Genomic DNA, 25,428 nt, shown 5'->3' on the forward strand with positions numbered 1-25,428 from the left:
CATGCTGAGATTTCATCTGGTATGAAAACGAAGCTAAACTAGTCAGTCAATCATCTGGAAGGCAGATGCAATTTGGAAGTTGGAATTATAGAACCGTAGAACAATGCCCTTCGGCCCTCAATGTTGCGCCGACCTGTGAACTATTCTCAGCTCGTCCCCCTACACTATCCCATCATCATCCATGTGCTTATCTATGGATTGTTTAAATCTCCCTAATGTGACTGAGTTAACTACATTAGCAGGTAGGGCATTCCATGCCCATACCACTCTCTGCATAAAGAACTTGCCTCTGACATCTGTCTTAAATCTATCACCCCTCAATTTGTAGCTATGCCCCCTTGTATACGCTGACGTCATCATCCTAGGAAAGTCTTTCACTGTCTACCCTATCTAATCCTCTGATCATCTTGTATGCCTCTATCAAATCCCCCTTAGCCTTCTTCTTTCCAGTGAGAATAGAACCAAGTCTCTCATCCTTTCCTCATAAGATCTTCCCTCCAGAACAGGCAACATCCTGGTAAATCTCCTCTGCATCTTTTCCCATGCTTCCACATCCTTCCTGTAATGGGGCGACCAGAACTGTACACAACATTCCAAGTCTGGCCGCACCAGCATTTTGTATAGCTGAATTATTCCTCAGAACAACTAAGACCTTGAAATGTCCAGATATTTTCATCCCAGCCGCTGAGCTCCATCTTAAGCGGTGCACCATCTTTTGACTTAAAAGAAGAGTAGATTGTATTCACTTTTCTTTCAATCTTTGCTCCGCTTTTAAGGGTAGCCTTGTTTCACTATTTGTGACTTCAACCAAATGAATTCCATGTACCAATCCTGCACATTCACCTCCCCCAAGTCCTATTCTTGTTGGCAGTCAAGAAAGTTACACACAGTTGAGCTGTCAACATAAGGAATCACTTCTACTTGCAGAGGTTTGGAAATTGCTTAAGCAACCAGCAAATGATATTTAATTGTCAATTTTAAATCTATATTTTTTGATGTCTCAAAGACAAAAGTGTTATGAGGCAAAACAGGAGGAGTGGGAATAAATGGAGTTAGGTCACAGATCATGAATGATAATGGGATCACAAATGATCCTAATGAATGAGAAAACAGGTTTGAGAGGCTCTAATACTTTCCCCTGCTTTAATAAAACAAAGAACTGCAGATACTGGAATCTGAAACCAAAACAGAAATTGCTGGAGAAATTCTGGCAGCATCTATGGGGGAGAAAGCAGAGTTGACATTTTGAGTCTGGTGACCCTTCAGAAATGTTAACTCTGCTTTCTCTCCACAGACATGCTGGGTTCTTCCAGAAATTTCTGTTTGTGCTTTCTCCTATTTCTATGTTCTCATGTTTATTATGAATAGAGCCAAATTCCAAATCAGTCAGGTCATATATATGGGATCAACTAGCACACTAAATAATAGGAGCAATGCCCGGACATGAATGCTTAGGATTCTAGTGATGGAAGGGAACAAATTGGCAATGTCATCAGCAGCCTTTTGTGCACCAAGCCAAAAAGGAACAGCCGTGTTAAAAATATTTGCAAGTTAAGGGGAGGAAATGAGGCGGTGTATGCAGAAGTTATACATTGCAATGCAGGAGAACTAGAGATGAAAGGAACCACTGTTGATTCATACTCATTGGGCTCCAGTGTTAAAATGATAGATCATATCCTTAGCACTAATGTAAAGGCATTAGAAAATTTTGTTTTAGGCTTGTTGAAATGTTGTCCTGCCCCACTAATCATGGTGCAAGTTATTCTTCCACATGGACCTGTCTGACAAAACCAAATGACATTCTTGTCCTGTAGACTAATGTTTCATTTACAACTGCCACATTTTGGTCATTAAACGTTAATACACAAGACTGAAATGTGTGTGTTACAAATTTGACAAGCAAACTGCTTTAAGCTGACAAGACTCTACATGCCACTGGGGAGTATTTATTTTTCTCAAAGCTCTCTCTCTCTCTCTCTCTGTTCAGGTTACTGCACTGTTTACAGCATTCAGATCAGCAGCATTTCATGAGGTCTGCTGGTTAAAATAGGTTAGGAGAAAGTGAGGTCTGCAGATGCTGGAGATTAAGAGTCCAGAGTGTGTTGCGGGAAAAGCACAGCAGGTCAGGCAGCATCTGAGGAGCAGGAGAATCGACGTTTTGGGCCAGATGAAGGGCTCTGGCCCGAAACGTCGATTCTCCTGCTCCTGTTAAAATATGTTGCCCGCCCAAACCCTCACTCCATCCACCCTCCGATGTCCCCCTTTCAAACCCAACCATACCACCATACATTGTCCCTGTGCTGTGTCAGAGAGGCAGTGTTCGGTTAACAGCTGAATTTACTACAGGGAGCTGGCAGAGGCTCTTTTCAGGATTTCTGAAGGTCAGCACACGTACTGCTTTAAGCCTCTCACCTCTGTAGCAGTGGGAAGTCAAGCAAGCTATTTGGCCAGTACGCTCAGGTCTGTGCTGGTTCGGGAGGCCAGTGTTGCAGGATGGGTGAGTGGGAAGGAACCGAAAGTGAACAAATCATCTGTTGAGCCCTTCAAACTGCCTCAATCCACCTTTTCACAGCTTTTTCGCCTACATTCTAGAACTTGCTGATTTTGAACACCAAGGTTCTGGCCTTTCAACCTCACATTCAGTCGAAACTCTCGACAATACAGCACCGGGGGAGGCTATTCAGCCCATTACATCCGTATTGATGGTTTGGAAGGGTTATCCAATTAATCCCACGCTGCTTTCCATTTCCCCATGGTTTTACCAATCCATTCCCCTTCATATAAAATATCTAATTTCCAAGTTGCTCCTGAACCTGCTTCCAGCACCCTCTCAGGCACTGCATTCACAAGTCACACTATTAAAGACCTCTGGCTCATTCGCCAGTCTGTTTAATTTGGCTTTTCTGGTTATCATCTCTTCTGTCACTGGAATTAGTTGTTCCTCATTTACCTGATTGAATCATTTATGATTGTGAACAGCTCCATCTAACCTCCTCTGCATTAAGGAGTACAAGCCTAGCTTTCAGTCTTTCCATTGCAACAAAGTCCCTCAACTCTGGCACCATTCCAGTAACCTCTGCTGCACCAACTTCAAAGCTTTGACATCCTTCCTAAAGTTCAGTGCTGAGAATTTAATTCAACAGGAGTGTTCCCAAAACAATCCAAAGATCCATTTTTTTAAAAAAATGATCTATCTATTCCTGCACCCTCCCCTTTAATCTGAACCAGTCAGGTTAATCCATGTATCTGTTATCTCTGAACTAAACTATTTCAATACACTGGATCGCCCATTGTCTTTGCTCACTGATCTACATCAGCTCTGTTTAAATACCTTGATTTGAAAATTATCCTTCCCATTTTCAAATTTCATCATGGAAATGCCTCTTCCACCTCTAATGCTACATCCCTCCAGCACTTCTGCATTCCTCCAAGTCCTAGAATTTCCTTCATGAACAATAGCTGAACAAGGAAACTGAATAGAGGCATAGCAGTAGGCCATTCAGTACTTTGAGTCTGCCCCATCATTTAACATGGTCATGGCTGATCATCCCCAACTCAGTACCCTGATCCCACTTTGTTCCATACCCTTTGATGCCTTTAGTCTTGAGAATTGTACCTCAATATTTCTTTTGAAAGTCTTCAATGTTTTGGCCTCAGTTCCCTGGGACAGAATTCCACAGACTCACCACTCTCTAGATGAAGAAGTGATCTTTGATAAAGTGACCAGGAATTGAAGAGAGCAGGGTGGTAGATGTAGTCTGTATGGGTTTCAGTAAAGGCTTTGATAAGGTTATACATGGTAGGTTGCTCTGGAAGGTTAGATTGCATGGAATCCAGGTGAGCTGGAAAATTGGATACAAAATTGGCCTGATGGTAGGAATCAAAGCATAATAGTGGAAGGATACCTGTCGGACTGGAGGCTTGTGACTAGTGGCGTGCCTCAGGGGTCAGTGCTAGGCCCATTGCTGTTTGTTATCCATATCAATGATTGGGATGAGAATGTACAACGCATGATCAGTAAGTTTGCTGATGGTACTAAAATAGACGGTATTGTGGATAGTGTGGAAGGTTATCAGAAATTGCAGCAAGACCTTGATCAACTTGGAAAGTGGGCCAAGAAATGGCAAATGGAGTTTAATGTAGATAATTGTGAGGTCTTGCATTTTATAAAGTCAACCAAGATAGGAGTTTCCTGGTGAATGGTAGGGCCTTAAGGAGTGAATTGGAACATAGGGATCTTAGAGTTCAGGTTCACAGTTCTCTAAAAGTGGAGTCACAGGTAGACAGGGTAGTGAAGGCAGCTTTTGACACACTGGCCTTCGTCAGTCAGAGCACGGAGTATAGAAGTTGGGAAGTTATGTTGCAGTTGTACAGGATATTGGTGAGGCCGCAGTTGGAGTATTGTGTTGAGTTTTGCTCATCTTGTTATGGGAAAGGTGTTGTTGAACTGGAAAGAGTGCAGAAGAAATTTACAAGGATGTTGCCTGGACTCAATGTTCGAGTTATAGAGAGAGAGGTTAGATAAGCTTGGACTTTAGAGCGTAGGAGACTGACGGTGGACCTTGTATAAGATCATGAGAGGCGTGGATAGGATATAAGATTGTGAGAGGCGTGGATAGGATAAATGAACTCAGTCTTTTTTGCAGGGTTGGGGAATCAAGGACATTAGTTTAAGGTTAGAGAGAAAAGGATAAAAGGGAACCAGAATGGTAACTTTTTTTTTTAAAACAGAGGGTGGCATGCACATGGAATGAGTTGTCATTGGAAGCTTTTGAGGTGGGTCCATGAACAACATTTAAAGGGCATTTGGACAAATACATGGATAGGAAAGGATTAGAAGGATTTGGGCCAAGTACAGGGAAATGGGGTTAGTGTGGATGAACATTTTGGTCGGTTTGAGCCAAAGGGCCTGCCTCCATGCTGTAGGACTCTATGAAGAAATTCCTCCTCATCTCCACCCTAAAAGGCCTACACTTTATTTTTAGACCGTGATCCCTGGCTACGGACTCATTGGTAATATCCTTGTTGAGTCTACTCTGTCTAATCCTATTAGAATTTTCTAGGTTTCCATGAGAGTCCCCCTTCATTCTTCTCAACTCCGGTGAATATAGTCTGAACCGATCCAATCTCTCCGCTTATGTCAGTTCTGCCATTCCAGGAATCAGTCTGATAAACCTGATTTGCACTCCCTCAATATCCAGAACATCCAGACAAGAATGACCAAAACTGCACACATACACCAGATGTGGTCTTACCAATACCTTATGCGGTTGCAGCAAGACACCTTGGGTGTCTGGTACTCATATTCTCTCATTATGAAGGCCAAAATACCATCTGCTTTCTTCACTGTCTACTGTGCCTATATGCAAATAGTGGAAGAGGACACCCAAATCGCACTGCATTTCTCCCTTTTCCAATGTATCACCATTCTGATAATAATTTGCCTTCCTACTTTTCTACCAAATCAGATAACCTCATCTTTATACAGGTTACACATCATCTGCCATGCATTTTCCCACTCTCTCAATTTGTCCAAATCTCACTGAAACATCTCTGCATTCTCTTTTCACCTCCCCACCCAGCTTTACATCAACTGCAACCTTGGAGATGTGACACAGTTTCTTTTTCCAAATCATTAATATATGCTGAGCAGCAAGCAGTGATTAGTATCTTGAGACCATAAGACATAGGAGCAGAAATTAGGCCATTCAGCCATCGAGTCTGCTTGGTCACTCAATCATGGCTAATAAGTTTCTCAACCACATTCTCCCACTTTCTCCCTGTAACCTTTGATCCCCTTGATACTCAAGAACCTAATAATCTCAGTTTAAGTATGCTCAATGATCTGGCCTCCACAGCCTTCTGTGGCAATGAATCCTAGTAGTCACTGTTTACTGCTTTGAAAAAGTCCCATTTCTTTCTTTATTCATTCTCGGGATGAGGGCATCGCTGGCTGGGCCAGCATTTATTACTCATCCCTAATTGTCCAGAGGGCAGTTAAGAGTCAACCACATTGCCGTGGGTGTGGAGTCACATGTAAGCCAGACCAGGAAAGGATGGCAGCTTCTTTTCCTTAAGGAACCAGAGAGATTTTTCTGACAATCGACAATGGATTCATGGTTATCATTTGACACTTAATTTGGATTTTTAAAAATTGATTTCGAATTCTTTGATCTGCAGTGGTGGGATTCGAGCTTGGGTGCTCAGAATATTATCTGGGTCTAATTATCTAATTTATTCCAACTCCTTGCTTTCCTTTGCCAACCAATTCTCAATGCGTTTCAGTACACATGCTTTAATTTGGCATGCTATTCTCTAATGTGGGACCTTATCGAGATCCTTCTGAAAATTCAAGTGAACTACATGCACTGGCTCCTCATTATCCACTCTACTAGTTAAAGAAAATTCCAGCAGATTGTCAAATACAACTTCCCCATCATAAATCCATTGTGACTCTGTTCGATGTGGTCATTTGCTATTACACCTTTTATAAATAGACAAAGCTGGAATCAAACTATGCAATACTGCCAAGTTTCTAACCACACTCTCTGATGCTAGAATTTCATATTGCCAGCTTTTTCTAGCCGAACACCCAACATGATTGTAATTATATCTCATTCTCCCTCCCCCTTCCACTTTTGTACTTGCAGTGAATCCATTGACAGGATACTCCATTGAATTTAGTGTGGTGCTGGAAAAGCACAGCTGGTCAGGCAGCATCCGAGGAGCAGGAAAATCGACGTTTTGGACAAAAGCCCTTCCTCCGTTTAATTGTTATTCTATTTTTGAATTTTCAATTTCAGTTACAAAAAGATTGGTTTAAATAAGAAAAAAAAACTTACTCTTCTTAGTTGATGCCTTCCTTTTAAAGCAGTCATTGCAATTCCAGCCCAAATCAATCCACTTTCCAAACTCTGTCAGCAAAAATGTTTTAGCCCAAAGGACGAAACACAAGTAATGCTGTTCTAAAATTTTCTGTCATTGTAAAGGAGCATTTGTGATATCGCACAAATGTAGAACGCCTGTCATGCATACACTTAAGAAAAACCACCTCATTGGATATCAAGTAACCTAGAATGTTTTGAAGTCACAAAGAACACAATCTACATGTGAGTTCCTCCTTTTAAGGAAAACTAGTAACAATTTGTTTCTCATAGTCCTGTACATATGCCTTTGTAAAGAGGAGTACTCCAATAATATTCTCAGCAGCTTCTGAAGTCTGCATGTACAGAGTTAAACCCAGAAATTATTAGATAATGGCTGTGATTCTACTCCTTCTCCAGAGAATATGCTTTTCAGGCACAGTCCTAAAATGCGAACAATTAGAAATTGACCTAAACCTCCAGTACTCACACTTTGACGCTTTCTGTAAAAGGTCACATTATTTATATTGTAGTAAGTGTATAACCAACGAGTTTTAATGGCATATTAACTTCATAGTTATTGCTAATATCATACTCACTGGCCCTTAACAACTACATTTCGCATTTGTAGAATATCAAATTTCTCCATTACAATAAAAAACTCTGAAATGATAACCTTTCAAAGTTTATATTAATGTTGCTACAAAGATTTCTTATAAGTCAGAAGAATAGCAACATAGCAATGAGGGTAGGTCCGATCAAGGACAATAATGGGAGACTGTGTATTGAGTCGGAAGAGATAGGAGAGGTCTTGAATGAGTACTTTTCTTAAGTATTTACAAATGAGAGGGACCGTATTGTTGAAGAGGAGAGTATGAAATGGACTGGTAAGCTAGAGGAGATACTGGTTAGGAAGGAAGATGTGTTGGGCATTTTGAAAAACTTGAGGATAGACAAGTCCCCTGGGCCTGATGGGATATATACTAGGATTATGTGGGAAGCAAGAGAGGAAATTGCAGAGCCTTTGGCAATGATCTTTTCATCTTCACTGTCAACGGGGGTGGTACCAGGGGACTGGAGAGTGGTAAATGTTGTGCCCCTGTTCAAAAAAGGGAATAGGGATAACCCCGGGAATTACAGGCCAGTTAGTCTTACTTCGGTGGTAGGCAAAGTAATGGAAAGGGTACTGAGGGATAGGATTTATGAGTATCTGGAAAGACACTGCTTGATTAGGGACAGCCAGTACAGATTTGTGAGGGGTAGGTCTTTCCTTACAAGTCTTATTGAATTCTTTGAGGTGACCAAGCATGTGGATGAGGGTAGAGCAGTGGATGTAGTGTATATGGATTTTAGTAAGGCATTTGATAAGGTTCCCCATGGTAGGCTTATGCGGAAAGTCAGGAGGCATGGGATAGTGGGAAATTTGGCCAACTGGATAGAGAACTGCCTAAATGGTCAAAGTCAGAGAGTGGTAGTAGATGGTAAATATTCAGCCTGGAGCCCAGTTACAAGTGGAGTTCCGCAGGGATCAGTTCTGGGTCCTCTGCTGTTTATAATTTTTATTAATGAATTGGAAGAGGGAGTCGAACGGTGGGTCAGTAAATCTGCAGACGATATGAAGATTGATGGAGTTGTGGATAGTGAGGAGGGCTGTTGTCGGCTGCAAAGGGACTTAGAGATGATGCAGAGCTGGGCTGAGGAGTGGCAGATGGAATTCAACCCTGTCAAGTGTGAGGTTGTCCATTTTGGAAGGACAAATAAGAATGCGGAATACAGGTTAACGGTAGGGTTCTTAGTAAGGTGGAGGAGCAGAGGGATCCTGGGGTCTATGTTCATAGCTCTTTGAAAGTTGCCACTCAGGTGGATAGAGCTTGCAAGAAGGCCTATGGTATATTAGCGTTCATTAGCAGAGGGATTGAATTTAAGAGTCGTGAGGTGATGTTGCAGCTGTATAGGACCTTGGTAAGGCCACATTTGGAGTACTGTGTGCAGTTCTGGTCGCCTCACATGAGGAAAGATGTGGAAGCTTTGGAGAGGGTGCAGAGGAGATTTACCAGGATGTTGCCTGGAATGGAGAATAGGTCGTACGAGGATAGGTTGAGAATGCTAGGCCTTTTCTCATTGCAATGGCGAAGGATGAGGGGTGACTTGATAGAGGTTTAAAAGATGATCGGGGAATAGATAGAGTAGACAGTCAGAGACTTTTTCCCCAGTACAACAGAGTGTTACAAAAGGACATAAATTTAAGGTGAAGGGTGGAAGGTATAGGGGGGATGTCAGGGGTAGGTTCTTTACCCAGAGAGTGGTGAGGGCATGGAATATACTGCCTGTGGGAGTGGCAGAGCCAGAATCATTGGTGACCTTTAAGCGGCAATTGGATAGGTACATGGATAGGTGCTTAAACTAGGACAAATGTTCGGCACAACATCGTGGGCCAAAGGGCCTGTTCTGTGCTGTATCATTTTATGTTCTATGTTCTATTTTTGAAACCTGCGATGGCTGAGTGAAAGAAAAGAGAGAGAATTTCAGGGTATTTGAGAAAACTACATGAAATAATTTTTAAAAAGGCCAGTGAAAGCTGCTGCAATGATAAATGGAAAAGAGTGACTAAAATGAGCATTCACCCTTAGTAGCTAAGATTGAAGAAATAATAACAGGAAACAAGGAACCAGCAGATATTTCAAACCAATATTTTGTATCTGTCTTCACAGTAGAAGACACAATAAAGTCTCAAGAACAGTTGGCAAGTAAATGGGGAAAAGGAACTTAAATCACAATCACTGGAGAAAAATTACCAGGAAAACTGAGGAGATGAAAGGCTTACAAGTTCCCAATTGATGGCCAACATCCTTGGTTCTTAAAGGAAGAGGCTACAAGCTGTAATTTTCCAAAACTCTCTAGATTCTAGAAAGTTTACATTTGCAGTTTTCCAATCTGCTAACATACAGTACAAAGGGATGAGTCAACTTGTTAAATAAAAACAAACCCAAAAAAAGTTAAAGTACTCAAAATCTGCAGACAGAAATAGCGTTAATGTTTGGGTCAACATTATCTTTCATCAAATTAAAATTCTGATGAAAGGGTATCTTAACCTTGAGCATTAATTCTACTTCAGCCCACTGGTGCTGTCTGACCTGCTGAGAATTTCCAGAATGTTAAAATTTAAATTTTAGATTTATAGCATTTGCAGAATTCGGCTTCTTTCTATTAGTGTCAATGTGGATTAATGACAGGTAAATTATGTTTGACAAGTTCTTTGAGGACGATTTCCATAAGGAATTTGATAATGTTAAGATTACTGCCGAAGATAAGATTACATATATTGGAACACGATTTTTCAGCATTGTTAGAGGATCAGCTAAATCAAAGGAAACAGTTATAGAGTCATATAGCGTGGAAGCAGACTCTTCAGTCCAACCAGTTCATGTCAACCATGTTCCCAAACTAAACTAGGAAAAATGGATCACCTTTTCAGGTTGGCAATTTGTAACAAATAGACCATTTCAGGGATCAGAGCTGTCACCTCAACTATTTATGATCTACATTAATGAGTTAGATGAAGGGCTGACATTACCAAATTTAATTTACCAGGCAAATTGTAAGTATTAAAGAAAATAGCAAGGAGAGTATAGAAAGCCTGTAAAGAAATTTGGAGAGGTGAAGTGAGTGGGGAAAAATGTCAGAATGAGTATATTGTGGTAAATGGGAGGTTCCTGATGAAGGGCTTATGCCTGAAACATTTACTCTCCTGCTTTTCGGATGCTGCCTGACCTAATGTGCTTTTCCAGCACCACGCTTTTCAACTCTGACTCTCCAGCATTTGCAAACCTCACTTTCTCCTCGTAAATATGAGCCAGCAGAATAGAAAAACAGAATACATCCAAATAGAGACAAACTACAGAAAAGGGCAGTGCAGAGAGAGACCTCATGATTTAAACATGATTCTTCGAGTATGCAATTACATCAAGTAATTTTGAAAGCAAATAGAATATTGAATCTTAATTGCAAATAAAATTTTGTATAAACGTACAGTTTATTACAGCTGTAAATTGCTGGGGCCATCTGGACAGTTGTGTACAGTTTTAGGTTTTCAGCAGGAGATACTAAAGTAATAGAGACAGTTAGACTATAAGACCATGAGAAATAGGAACAGGATGAGGCCATTCGGCCCCTTAAGCCTGCTGTGCCATTCAATAAGATCAATGCTGATCCAACATTCCTCACATCCACTTTTGCACCCACTCCCTGTAACCCTGACCTCTCTGACTGATAAAGAATCTATCTCAGCCTTAAATATACACAACTCCGCCCCCAACAGATACCTGCGAGGAGGAGTTCCAAAGATGCACAACTCTCAGGAAAAAGAAGGATAGATCACACGATTAATTCCTAGAATAAATCTTATGAGTCAAAACTAAGCATGTTGGGTCTGTGCTCGTCTGGCGTTTAGAAGAATGAGAGATGATCCTATTGCAACATAAAAGATTCGAAGGGGAATGAGGGGATAGCTACTGAGTGGATATTTCCTATTGTTTGGGAATCTGTAACCAGGGGACATCCCCCATTCAAGGTGTAGGTGAAAAGAGGAATTGCTTCTCTCAGACTGGGTCTTGAGTGTTTGGAATTACTTATGAACATATGAATCAGGAACAGGCCATTCAGCACTTCAAGCCTGCTACAACATTCAACCAGGTCATGGTCAATTTGATTGTAACCTCAAATCCATTCCCATCTATCCTGGATAACCTGTTCCCCTTTTCCTAAAGAATATATTCCCTCATTTGTATTACAATTATTCAGTGACACTGTTTCTACTGCCTTTAGGAAGTATTCCAAAAATACCCAACCTTCACACAGAAAAATAAAACTGTCTGTCTTCTCCACATCTCCCCTGGCAACACTCATTAGGATCTTTTACGTTACCCATTAGTCTTCAGAGATACAGCAGATACAAGGCTAGCCTGTTCAATCTTTCCTCATAAGATAAACACCCATTCTGGGTATTAGTTTAGTAAACATTCACAGAAATGTCTTCAATCTATTTCTATCCTTCTTTAAATAAGGTGACTGCATTTTGCATGGTATGATCTGCCTGTACTGCATGCAAAACAAAACTTTTCACTGTTCATAGGTACATGTGACAATGATAAATGAAACCAATACTCCACTTGTGGTCTCACCAGTGTTCTTCATAATTAAAACATAAAACTTCTGGTTTTTGAATTTCATTCTCTTCACAATAACGTTCTATTAATAGTTCTAATTATTTCTGGCAACTACATACTACATTTTTGGTGATTCATGCAAGAGGACAACCAGATCCCTCTTCCACCTCAGACCTCTGAAATATCTTACCATTTAGACAATATGCTTTCTTGCTTATTTCTCCTGTCAACACTCCCCTTCCACAAAGAGCAATGCAATTAATACATCCAAGGCCAAGTTAGACAGAGTCAAGGGATATGGAGGGAACAGACAGGAATTAAGGCCACAATCAGGTCAGCAATTATATGATAGAACGATGAACTAGGCTTGACGGACTGAATAGACTGCCGCTGCTAAGAAATCCTGTGACTTTGTGAAAGTCAATCATAATATTTCCATCTGAAAATTTAAATTAAAAATAAAAGCTTTTAAGATTCTGATTTGCTATCAATTAAACTACTTCACTGCAATTTATTGCTTACCTTGTTTGTTGACATTAAGACACCTGGAGATCACCTTGACATTGCAGATGAGAAAGGGAACGTTCACACCAGAGAGATCACCAGATCTCTATGCACAGTGGTCAGCAACGAGAACCATTTCTTTGCCACTGAACTGGTAATCCAGATTATATGTTTACCAGAAAAGCTAGAGACTGAAATATAAATATAAAGAATTGCTGTTTTAGTGCTAGTGTTGTTATTCACTCTACAATGAGCTGGACATGGTTTGTATATAATTCACCTTTGTCATGGTGATAGCTAACTGATACTGTGATAATGCAGAGAGGAAGTGACTCAGGGTTAACGTGCCACGTGCTACCAATTTGATTAGGTAACATAATCCCATATGCATCTGTCAAATATGCTTACAGCAACCAAAAGACAGCAATACAGTGAACAGATGGGAACAATTATTTATTCACGTAAATGACCTTCTGCGGCATGGTGCATGGAACAAAAGCTGGAAATACTAAACGCCTTGCAGTAGTCACGAGTGGAAAATACAAACATACACTACCAGAGCTACATATTAACATGCTGCATGCTCCCGAACTGTCAGAGGTTCAAGTATTTCAGGTCTGACAGGTAAAATTCAAAGCAATTAATTTAAATGTGGAGAAGTTCACACTTATCTAAACCCAAAATGCTTTTGGCATCATGAGCTCAGCCAGCATTTACTGTCCATCCCTAATTGCCTAATGGATATGGAGTCTCATGTAGACAAGACCAGGCATAAATGGCAGATTTCCTCCCCCAAGCAACATTAGTGAACAAAATGCATTCTCATGACAATTGGTAGCAGCTACATGGTTGCCATGAGGCTAGCTTAGTGACATTACCACCATGCTACACCCTCAGCTTAGACCATAAGACACAGGAGCACAAACATGTCATTCAGTCCACTGGGTCACCTCTGCCATTCAATGAGATCATGATTCATGTGATAATCCTCAACTCTATATTCTTGCTTTTTCCCCATAGCCTCTGGTTCCTTAACTGACTAAAAATGTCTATCACAGCCTTGAACATAATTTAACAATCCAGCTCGACAGCTGTCTGCAGTAAAGAATTCTACAGATTTACTACCCTCCGAAGAAATTCCTCCTCCTCTGTCTGAAATGTGTAAGCCCTTATTCTGAGATTCTGCCCTCTGGGTCCAATGCTCTTAACAAGTGGAATACAACCTTCCTTCATCTCCCGCATCAAATACCTTAAGAATCTTGTATGTTTCAATAAGCTAGCCTCTCATTGTTCTGAATTCCAATGAGTAGGCCCAACCTACTCAATCTCCCCTACAAACACTCCTTTCATACCTGGTACCAGTCTAGTGAACCTTCTCTGGATTGCTTCCAACGTTAATCATTATTGTTCTTGGATAAGGTGCCCAAAACTGTTCACAACATTCCCGCTCCGTTTTGCCTACTGTCTTGTATAGTTTTTAGCAATATCTCCTCACTAATATACCCTATTCCCTTTGAATTAAAGGCCAATGTTCCATTTGCCTTTTTTATTACCCATTGAACTCGTCTGCTAGTTTCGTATGATTTATGCACAAGGACTCCCAAATCACTCTGTTTTCTGCAGTCTTTCTCTACTTAAATAATATTTAGCTCCTCTATTCTTCCCAAAGTGCATAACCGCACATATTCCCACATTATTACCTGTCACCCAAGTTTTTGCCCATTCGTTAATTTGTCTACATGCCCCTCTAATCTCTTAATGCCATATTATCACACATTTTTTGGTCATTATCTTGTAGGCTGCTCACATTCAAGTATCTCTTCCACTGCCAATTAAAAATATTAAATGGTTTAAATTTTAAAAGATTTATGCAATTAATTTCTATTATCTTTTCAGGTACAGCATTCCAGATTCTGTCAACCACAGAAAAATATTTCTTATATCTGCTTTAGAACAATTTCCCATTAATTTTAACTCTTTTGCCATGTGCCTATTTGCTGGAGGGAATATAGCCACTCTCTATTTACCCTGCACTAAGTCCCATAATTAAGTTTAAATCTATAACCTTCCAACTCAGAAGCAACAGTACCAATTAGCTGATACAAAACAGAAGTCCAAGCCAGTTTGAGTGAATTAGATTACTTCATTTCATCTTCCATTGTAACAAGGTCAGGTAACAAAAAAAAAATTTCTTTACCCCATACAAGCCAGTCCATTGTGTTGGAAAGAAATCTCAATGTACAGGTAAATAAGTAGAATATGATAAATAATAAGGACTGAGATTACAAATCAAACTGAAGCAGTAATCAGGAGGGTAAGACTCAAATGGAATGTAAAAGTGGTCTGGAGGTAGAAAATTATGAATAATGCTATTGAAATATTCCATTATCAATATGCCATTGATAATCACAATTGTGCTGCAGTGATTTAAGGCAGTGCATATTAATCCTGGCTGATTCAGTTAATTACCGTACCTGAAAGTTTTCCAAGATGTTGACACTTCTACTTTAGCATGGCAATCCAGTGCTGGGTTTTCCAAATAATACATTAGATCAGTTTAAAAATCAAAGGTTTTCTCTTCTTCCAAGCTTCAATTGTTATAAGATGGGAATGGGCAGTGGGTGAGAAAAGTGTGGATGTAGCTTAAGTTCCCTTCCCTGTGCAGTATCAGGTGCTGAATGCTGTGGACCATTTTCCCTTCCGCTACTGATCTGTACAAGGCTAAGCATTCTTTACATGTCAAATAGTCAGGACCATCCTTTTAATAAACCGATGCAAACAATAAAAGGCACAGCCACTTTTAGTTAATGTCTGTTATTTTGAAACAAAACTGGATACATGTTTACTCATGATGCACTACTATTACAACTCATGACACAGAGCAAAAGGCATTCCAACATGTTGCAATGACTTCAACAATGGAATTTTACCACATGACTCAGCTTTACACATGAAGACACCATGATTTTTCACTCACGTTTCTATTGACTCATTCTGAAGTGGTGAAATATCTTTATGGTAGGAGATATACAATTAGGGTTGGGCTTCACCTCAGAAATAAATGTTTCCTGATATGAAAAGATTGTACATTCTTGTGGATTGACTTTGTTCCGTTCACATGAAACTACATCCACAGTTCAACCAAAATGCAAAGCTGTCCTAAAACAAGTGGGTGTATGCTGCTAATTCTCAAGACTATTGGAACTTGTATAAGCACACTGATCAAGCAAAGACAAGACTGGACTTGCTGCAATGCCTTGAAAGTTTAGACACCAAGGCATTGCTTCCCTTGGATTAGGAATCTAAAAACATGAAGGTTAAAATAAGGGGATGCTCATTCAGGATGGAGATTAGGAGGACCTTCTGTAGCCGCTTGGTAATACAGATCTTTAATATTGCTGAAAAGGGTGACAAATAGGGTCTGTTTCCATGCTGCATGACTCTGCAGTCCCAAACTAAACTTGCCCCACCTGCCTGCATTTGGCCCATATCCCTTTAAACCTTTCCTATTCACGTACTTATCCAAGTGTCTTTTAAATGTTGTAACTGTACCTGCATCCACCACTTCCTCTGGCAGTTCATTCTACACACTAAATACTCTCTATGCAAAAGAGTTGTCCCACATCCTTTTTAAAATCTTTCTTCTCCAACCTTAAAAATATGCACCCAAGTTTTGAACTTTCCCACCATAATGGGCTACAAAGCAAAGTCAAACAGAATAGCGGGTTAACAGTACACCCTTACCCAATGAGCTCAATGCATTCTACGCTCACTCTGAACAGATCAGTGGAATAATGCTACCTATCTCAACAGCCTCGGTTGCACCAGTACCCCACAGTCACTGCCACAGACATTAGATCAGTCTTCTTGAGAGTAAACTGACAGACAGTGAACAGACCGGATGGAGTCTTCAACCGTGCACTCAGATCCTGTGTGGACCAGCTGATGGGAGTATTCACTGACATCTTAAACTTTTCCTTACCATGACCTGAAGTCCCAACGCGCTTCAAGATGACCACAATCATCTTGGTGCCAAAAGAAAAATCATGCAATGTATGTCAATAAGTACCATCCAGTGCTCTGACCTCCATAATTATGAAATGCTTCGAGAGGTTAGTCAGGGCTCAGATCAACTCCAGCCTACCAGATTGCCTTGATCCTTTTCAATTTGCCTACCTGTGCAACAGGTCCACAGCAGACACCATCTCCCTGGCCCTACGCTCATCCCTGGAACATTCTGGACAACAAGGATATCAATGTCACGCTCCTATTGCCAAAACCTTTTCGATTGTAGTCATCAGAACAAATGCAAGAATGCAAAATAACGAAGGAATTTACACTACGGGGTAAAAAAGGGAACTAGCAAGCCAACTCTGACTGGCTGAAGTATTGCTATGGAGAAAGAAAACAGGTACAATAGGTTCCCCAAGCTCATGCATGGTTCAAGTAGGACCCCATGTTGACTATATTTGCATATCTCACACATTAATGTAAGTCACTTCTAGAAACCATGACAACAGACTAGTGACATAACTCCACAGAGGCCAGTCACCAAGTCACCTTTTATTTGCCCATGGAGAGTCATAGAGTCATGGAAATATACAGATGTACAGCATGGAAACAGACCCTCCAGTCCAACTCTTCAACGCCAACCAGATATCCTAAATAAATCTAGTCCCATTTGCCAGCATTTGGCCCATATCTCTCTAAACACTTCTTTTCATATAACCATCCAGATGCCTTTTAAATGCTGCAATTGTACTAGCCTCCACCACTTCCTCTGGTAGCTCATCCCATACGTGCAACACTCACCGTGTGAAAAAGTTGCCTCCCCTACCCTGGCGAAAAGATCTGAGCTATTCACCCTATCCGTGCCCCTCACGATATTATAAACTGCTGTAAGATCACGCCTCAGTCTCTGATGCTCCAAGGAAAAAAGAGACCCTCCCGATTGACTTGACATTGATCCACTTCGCTCAGAGCCAGCTATGAGAGTGAACAGGATGTCTGACACTCCTGTTATTTTCCTTTTTTTTCCCCCCTTGCCTGTGTTAATTCTCCACTCAAGCCTTCTTATACCTTTCCACATGTAAATCTCGCAATGTACAGGAATATATCTCCTTCGCTATCACATTGCTTATTAAACAACTCTTCCAAAGCATCTGAAATGATTCTATGAAGGCCAATATCCTGTTACCAAGTCCCCCTTCATTCACACGTGTATAGTACATGACACTGATCCAGCTTCTTCCGAGCCAGCTCTCAGTGTGAACAGAACCCTTGACACTCCTGTTAATTTTTTCTCTCCTTTTTTTCTTTTACCTGCCATACTACCTAACAGCGGTAGCGTTTATTCCCCCCATGTTGTGTGTGTGCAGGGGTCGGACACCGTGAAAAACAGACATTCCTGTTCTTATTGGTCAACCAATGCTCTCTGATTAGGGCTGTTACTCTTGTCTAATCAGGGAATCATTCTATGAGGTACACCTGGGCTGACCTCGTTACAATCATTACAACCAGCACTGAAATATCTACGTGACATAGCACAATTGTGCAAAAGGCAGAAAGTTTTTTTGGATTGACAGCAGTATCCTGCAAGTCAGAAATACAACTTGCGTAACCATTGCATAGTAACAGCTGGCTTAATCTGTTGTTCACATTTGGGGATACTTTGCTTTTCTGTGTCAATTTGCAGCAAAATGGTTCTTCTCAGGTCCAAAGATAGAGACCTAGTGCCTATTTATGCTACTGCTAGAGGCTGTACATAAGTCTCCTTATTAATATTAAAGGCTCCATTGATTATTCTAAATTGGGTCTTAGTGTAGCTATTAAGGCTACACTATTTATCAGTGACTATTTATCAGTGTGCAGGATACATAGCAAACACTCTGAGCAGGATAACCATTGTCCCAATAAAGATGCACTATTATCAGGTATGTAGGGCATATGTAAGAAAATCTATAGCCTTAAAACTTGTCTTTAACATTTAGACTAAAATGTAATGCTGAATTATAGAACACATTTACTGAACTAGAAAATAGGCAGGCAGGAAGGCTCAGAAAAAGGGGGGAACTTAAAAGATGCAAAAGCTCACCAAGTGATAACAACAGGATGCTCTAAGACAATTAAGAACATTTGCCTGAGCATCAGTGAATCTGTGAGAACAGGACACCAAGTGATAATATTCACAGCTGTTCCCTTGTGAAATTAATGACAGCGTTTGATTCTGATCCTGAAATACAAGCAAGGGGTAATAAGACACAGAAAGAGAGAAAAAAATCTTTGCTGACTTGAGAGTTCAAAGGGACACGAGAGAGAGACTATTTTAGTAGAAAATTAACCCTTAGTGCTTGTTTGTAATGGATTGAATTTAAGTGCATTTTGGGATTTTATGATGATATTGGGCAGCCATTACTGATTATTAAATACAAACTCTGTAAAAGATAATATTGATGAAGCCTTAGCTAACTTGCTATTCTTGCAGACCACTCTACATATCTTACAGACTGCCCCAGTCAATTCTAACTAATCAGATCTTATGTCTTATTTGAATTTGAATCACAAACTTGAAAAGGCATGTTTAATTTGAGACTAATTAATCATTTTAGATACAACCTTGCAGTAACATTTCAGCCTCAGGTACAGAATGATTCAATGCTTAAGACAAAAAGCAGGAATCTGCTCCCAGCTTAAATTATTCCAAACCTAACATTGAAGAGATTCTGACACAATCTGTCGGGAACCCATCTTATCATCAAAAATTTGCCCTCCTTGCTAAGGAGCCATTCCATAAAACAATGATATCAAATATGCAAGCTGTGCAAGGTTACTTTATGACATTTCCCACTTAATTTAGACTGGTACTTCTTTATAGGAACTTATCTCGCCGCAGACGTCTAATTCGACTGGATTTCTTTTTCCCACCTGATGGATAGCTCTAGGCCTGTAGAAGTGATCAGTCAAGCACACACAGACCTTATGAATTATTGTCTTTCACTGTTATCTGTCTAATTAAGAACATGCAAGGTTCTTGTAAACTTTTGTATAAAGGAAGCCAGGAGGAGAAAGTGAGGTCTGCAGATACTGGAGATCAGAGCTGAAACTGTGTTGCTGGAAAAGTACAGCAGGTCAAGCAGCATCCAAGGAACAGGAGATTCGACGTTTTGGGCATAAGCCCTTCTTCAGGAATGAGGAAGGAAGCCACTTTGTATCAGTACATCAGAGTAGCCTGCTGGGGCACTTGAAGAGCTGGTATCCTACTCTCCTGGGTTATTAGAACCTAGTTAGTTTAGGTTATAGGTATCAGTGCTATGTTGTAACAGTGATGCTATTAGCGAATAAAGAGGATGACTAAAATTAAACAAAACTGTCTGTAAGAGGTTTTTATTCCAGACTTCCAAAGAGTATGATCTCCAGGATGAACCAAGAGAGAAGCTTACAGGTCTGCATCCATAAGGGATTCCCTGGGCTGTCTCAAATCTGTAATTTAACAAATGTCCCAGTGATCGGTTGGTCAAATCAAACCACATGTTCCTTCAATTGTTCGTAGTTGGTACACTGCAACCTATGCTTGCAGAGCAAAATATCTGTTAACTGTGATTCTGCAACTGGGCAATACTTACTGAACTTCCCTGTGTGTAGTAATAGCTACACTAACAGCCAATTTAAAATAATTAATATGGAAACTTATGTACACTCTCCTGCAGGGGCATGCATCCAAAGAGGTTCATTCTCTACACAAAGGAGGAATATGTTCATGTGTTGCCTTTTTTTTTAGAATTAGCCTGGAACTTAGGGATTCTGGATTAGTGGTGCTGGAAGAGTACAGCAGTTCAGGCAGCATCCGAGGATGCTGCCTGAACTACTGTACTCTTCCAGCACCACTAATCCAGAATCTGGTTTCCAGCATCTGCAGTCATTGTTTTTACTGGAACTTAGGGAGCCTATCGCTCCTGTTGTTTTCTCTGTGGCAATGCCTCAACACAAGTCAAGTTGTTAACCAATCAGTACCACTTCCTCTTATAGTAGAAACTATTGTGATCAATTGGAAGTTGGCACTCTTGTGTTTGTCCTAATGAGCACAACAAAAACACTTCAGCCAACACATCTCTTCACTCAGAGGGTTGTAAACGTAAAGAATGGTCAACTGAAGGAAGTTGAAGAAACTCCATCATTGTAAACTGAGAAACAGGTATTTAATCTCTCAGGGAATCAAGAGATAGGAGGAGAGGTTAGGAATGTGGACAATCAGCCATGATTGTATTAAATGGTTCAGCAGGATCTAGAGGCCAAATGGTCTTAAAGCACAATATTGTAACCATTGCCCTGTACTCTAGCACAAATATTAAAAGGGGAAGAAGGACTTCCAAGTTATTTTTGAAATGAGCTGTAACCAACAGTTTTTTTTAAGATTGCAGTTACGCCACAGTTGGAGTACAGTGTGCAGCTTTGGTTGCCACACTATAGGAAGTATGTGGAGGCCTTCGAGGGTTCAAAAAGAGGTTTACCAAGACATTGACTGGATTGAGTGCATTAGCTATAAAGAGAGGTTGCACATAGTCAGATTGTTTTCACGAAAGCACTGGAGACTGAGGGACGATCTGATAGAAGTATATAAAATTATGAAAGGAGTGAAGAGCGAGAGTCTTTTACCCAGGTGGAAATATCAAATGCTTGGGGTAAGAGGTTTAAAGTAAGATGGGAAACGTTTAAAGGAGATGTGTGAGGAAAGTTCTTTTTATGCAGAGGGTGGTAGGTGCCTGTGACATGCTGCCAGGGGCGTTGTAGATGGAGATTAGATAGTAACACTTGGGAGGCATTTAGACAGATGGATGAACAGATAGAAAATAGTAGGATACAGACCATGGGAAAGCAGATCAGATTTGTTTAGAATGATATCATGGTTGGCACAAACAGTAGACCATAGGGTCTGTACTTGTGCTGTAATGATCTGCGTTCTATGTTCTGTGAATTACAGCCCATGTCATTTCTGCTTCAGATCTTAGTGAGTGATTACAAATCTTAGTGATTAATTCTAGATCTGGTACCCTATGGAGGAAAGAAGAGGTTGCTTTCAAAAAGGAGGTGGGGTGTACCATGCAGCTGGACTTATACTGATATGCCAACAGCAACAAGGATCAGGAGCTGAGTTTTGACATGAGTTAACATATAAAAACTGTTTCAAGAACTTTTAAAATGTAAGCCACAGTGCATCAAGTAACAGATACTGAACAAACTAAATTACTAAACACTTTCTAAAATAGTAAGGAAAGGGCAGCCCTGAAGGGAAATCTGAACTAGTCAATAGCTGTAAAATACACAGGGTCTATAAAAGCACAGCAAGTACAATTCATAAAATATCCAAATATCATCAACACTATGAAGGCTAGTCACAAGGACTCTTCCCAAATAATTTTTTTTCTTTAGCTCTGGTGACCTTTATATTTTTAAAATAAATGGTCCTTTGCTGCAATCTGTAACTTGGAAAACAACACTCCAAATCTGTACATGTGCACGCAGTAGCATTATCCATGAATATGACACCCAGGCAGGAAAACAGGAAGATTTTTATAGCACTACGTTATCCACAGTAATACAATAACCAGATAACCTGCTCATCTTGTAATGTCAATTTGAGGGATAAGTTTGACCAAGATCTCAGGGAACGGTCTTCTGCTTTTCTTCAACACAATGCCTTGGGACACTATACATCAAACTGTAAACGGAAACTGGGCTTCAGTTAAAAATCCTGATGAAGGACTTTTGCCCGAAACGTCGATTTTCCTGCTGCTCAGATGCTGCCTGACCTATTGTGTTTTTCCAGCACCACTCTGATCTAAACTTCAGTTTAACATCCACATTTGAAAATGGCATCTCTGACATTCCTCAGTACTGCACTGGAGCATCAGCACAGATATTTGTGCTTGAGTGTCCTTCCCAGTTGCCTGAGTCAGTGTTCCAGGTTCAAATGCCACTTCAGGGCCAGTGCACAAAAATCAAATCTGATACTTCAGTGCTGAGCGACCTGGGTACTGCCAGAGGTGCAGCCTTTTGGACGATACATTCAACGGAGGATACATCTGCCGGCTCCGATTGATGTTCAAAAAAGCATGACACTAATCTGAAGGAGTATTGCCCAATGTTTACTCTTCATCGACACTACTGATCTATAGTAACTGGTTATTATCATATTATGGTGAGAGTATGCTGTAAGCATGTTACCATGTTTCCCACATTACAACAGCGATTACGGATTTTCAAAACGCACTTCGTTGGTTGTACAGTCCTTTGAGATGACAAAAGGGGCACAGAAAGCGCTACACAAATGCAAGACGAAACCTCTGGAATGAACCTTCTGACTCAATGGATCTAAGCATTACAATTGAGTCCATGGAAGACAATCAGAAGGAAGACTTACAATAGTGGGGGTGGGTGAAGGGGGGGGTGGGGTGGGTGAAGTGGAGGGGGGGGGGGGGCGGTGGAAGTGCAATTTTGAGATCCAGGCAGTTTAATTGCGACCTTTTCCACGCCTGAACGTCATGTTTGAACCTACAATAAGGTGACGGGACAGCCAGCGACTACAACAGCAGTCCAGTTGGCTGTATCAGACCGATTGAATCCTGAATCCAACGGAGCACTTTATCTATGGGGAGGGAAGTAGGACGAAAACATTGTTCAACTCCAAATCCTGCTGTTTAAAACCGCCACGAAAGTCCGCGCAACTGTTCCAAAAGTTAAGACATTTACAGCCTTTGCCGTTATCACGAAACAAATGTATGGACTGCATAAGGCGAGAACCAAGGATGCAGTCCTGTGTAAAGGATACAATAGTTATTGTAATAGTAGCAGTTTCAGAGTAGCACTGGGAAAATTACCCGCTGCTGGTCACAAAGTTGTTACAATTCACAAAGTATCCATTTGTCCCTCAATCTGGGTCAACATTCCATTTACTTCAGCGACCATCCCATGAACTATCTGATCACTTCAGACATCGCACAGAGAACGCCAAAGTTTATCCACGGCAAATGCAACGTGAAAAAAATAACAACTGTCCTGTTCAGTCACAGGCTCACCGTTTGCCAAGAAGTTCCTGAAAGCTCAGGAGGTACCACCCAGCTGTCAATGTTCGGCTGATTTGCTAACGGCACGTCCGGTGCTGCCTCCTGCAGTCCTGGATGCTCGACAAACAAAACTATGGCGGATGATCAGGAGAATCTTAATGTAAATCCCCAACCCAAGCAGACTCGGATGAAGGTTTTTTATTAACCGGAAGTGTGAGAGAACCTCTTGCAATTTGTGTGGCTAGACGGAGTTAATATAACTTCTCAGTTCTGAATTACTCTTTTGGAGTCGAAACGTTAACTTTGTTTCTCTCTCCACAAATGCTGTTACACGTAGTGTTTCTCCAGCACTTTCTGTTTTTATTTCAGTTTTCCAGCATCCACGGTATTTTGCTTTTACACAAGCACGGAGAATTCTGGGGAAACTGGCAGCATCTGTAGAAGGAGAAGCCGGGTTAACGTTTCTAGCCTGGTATGTCTTTTTTAAGAACCTGTAAATTGCTTCCATTTGATATTAAATTCACTACTACTCCGCTCACCCTCCCCGTTATCATGGGGACATTGCATTGAGTTATAGAGGTGTCCAGCAGAGAATGAGACCTTTAAGTCAAACTTGTCAATGCTGACCAGATGTCTAATTAATATAGTCCCATTTGCCTGCATTTGGCCCATATCCCTCTAAATGCTTCCCATTCATATACCCATCTAGATGCCTTTTAGATGTTGTAATTTTAGCAGTCTCCACCACTTCCAATGGCAGCGCATTCCATACACCACCCGCTAGGTGAAAAAGTTGCCCTTAGGTCCCTTTTAAATCTTTCCCGACTCAACTTGAAGCTAAGCCCTATAGTTTTGAACACCCTTATCCTGGGAAAAATACCTTGGCTATTCACCATATCTATGCCCTTCACGATTTGGGACTAGATTGGGTTGGGACATCTGGTCGGCATGGACGAGTTGGACAAAGGGTCTGTTTCCGTGCTGAACATCTCCATGACTCTATAATTGAATGCATTATGGTTGGACCGAAGGGTCTGTTTCCGTGCTGTACAACTCTATCACTCTACGACTCTATTCCAAAAGTGGTGCAACCATTGTGTTGTACACTTGCAACATGACATCCTAACTCATATACTCAACTATCTTCACTATTTTTTCTAGCTGTGACTTCATCTACAAAGAACTGTGAACTCCAAAGTTATTTTTTTTGGTAACACTCCCCAGGACTGTACCATTAAGACTGATTTGCCTTACTAAAACGCAACACCTCACATTTATCTAAATTAATTTCCATCTGCCACTCCTCAACCCATTGGCCGGTCTGATCAAAGTCCCATTGTATTCTGAGATAACTTTCTTCATTTTCCACTACATCACTAATTTTGGCGTCATCTGCAAACTTACTAACCATACTTCCTATATTCACATCCGAATCATTTATATTGAATTGGGAGTTCCAGGGCATGCTGACATGGGGCACACAGACACAAAATGGCTGCTGAGCCATAAATTGGTCACTTAGCACACAAGATGGCTGCTAAGGCATTACATGGAAAAGTACAACGAAGCATGCACAGACACTGTCTGAGGCCAACAGGATACCAGCACAGTAGACGCAGAGCATAGAGAATTAGTTTAAGGCGGGTGGGGGAATGAATACACATCAGTACATCTACTGCCTGCCAAACTGTCTGAGTCCAGCCACCACCTTCAGTAGAAATGTTAACTATCTGAGACTGCTTGTATACAAGTGTTAATACCTTCGATTTGCAGTAATGGAAACGATCTTCCTTCTCAAGAAGAACAATCATGACCATTTATTGCAGCAATGAACTT

The 25,428-nt window shown here is 40.8% G+C and overlaps 1 protein-coding gene across 4 annotated transcripts in view; it reads right to left on the reverse strand.

Annotated features, from left to right (window-relative positions):
• Positions 1-25,428, reverse strand: part of si:dkey-3d4.3 (leucine-zipper-like transcriptional regulator 1) — a 113,523-nt gene that overhangs the window by 39,904 nt on the left and 48,191 nt on the right. Inside the window, exons 1-2 of one of the 4 annotated variants that reach the window (XM_060827028.1) lie at positions 23,407-23,592; positions 12,551-12,723 (exon numbers count right to left, since the gene is read on the reverse strand). The exons of 1 other annotated variant lie outside the window; for it this stretch is intronic. The gene's annotated coding sequence lies outside the window, so the exon portion shown is untranslated. Of the gene's footprint in view, positions 1-12,550; positions 12,724-15,006; positions 15,062-23,406; positions 23,593-25,428 lie in introns of those variants that run through there. 2 more of the 4 variants (XM_060827029.1, XM_060827031.1) reach the window with 2 other exon arrangements.

Source organism: Hemiscyllium ocellatum, chromosome 7 (assembly GCF_020745735.1).
Source record: "Hemiscyllium ocellatum isolate sHemOce1 chromosome 7, sHemOce1.pat.X.cur, whole genome shotgun sequence".
NCBI lineage: Eukaryota > Metazoa > Chordata > Chondrichthyes > Orectolobiformes > Hemiscylliidae > Hemiscyllium > Hemiscyllium ocellatum.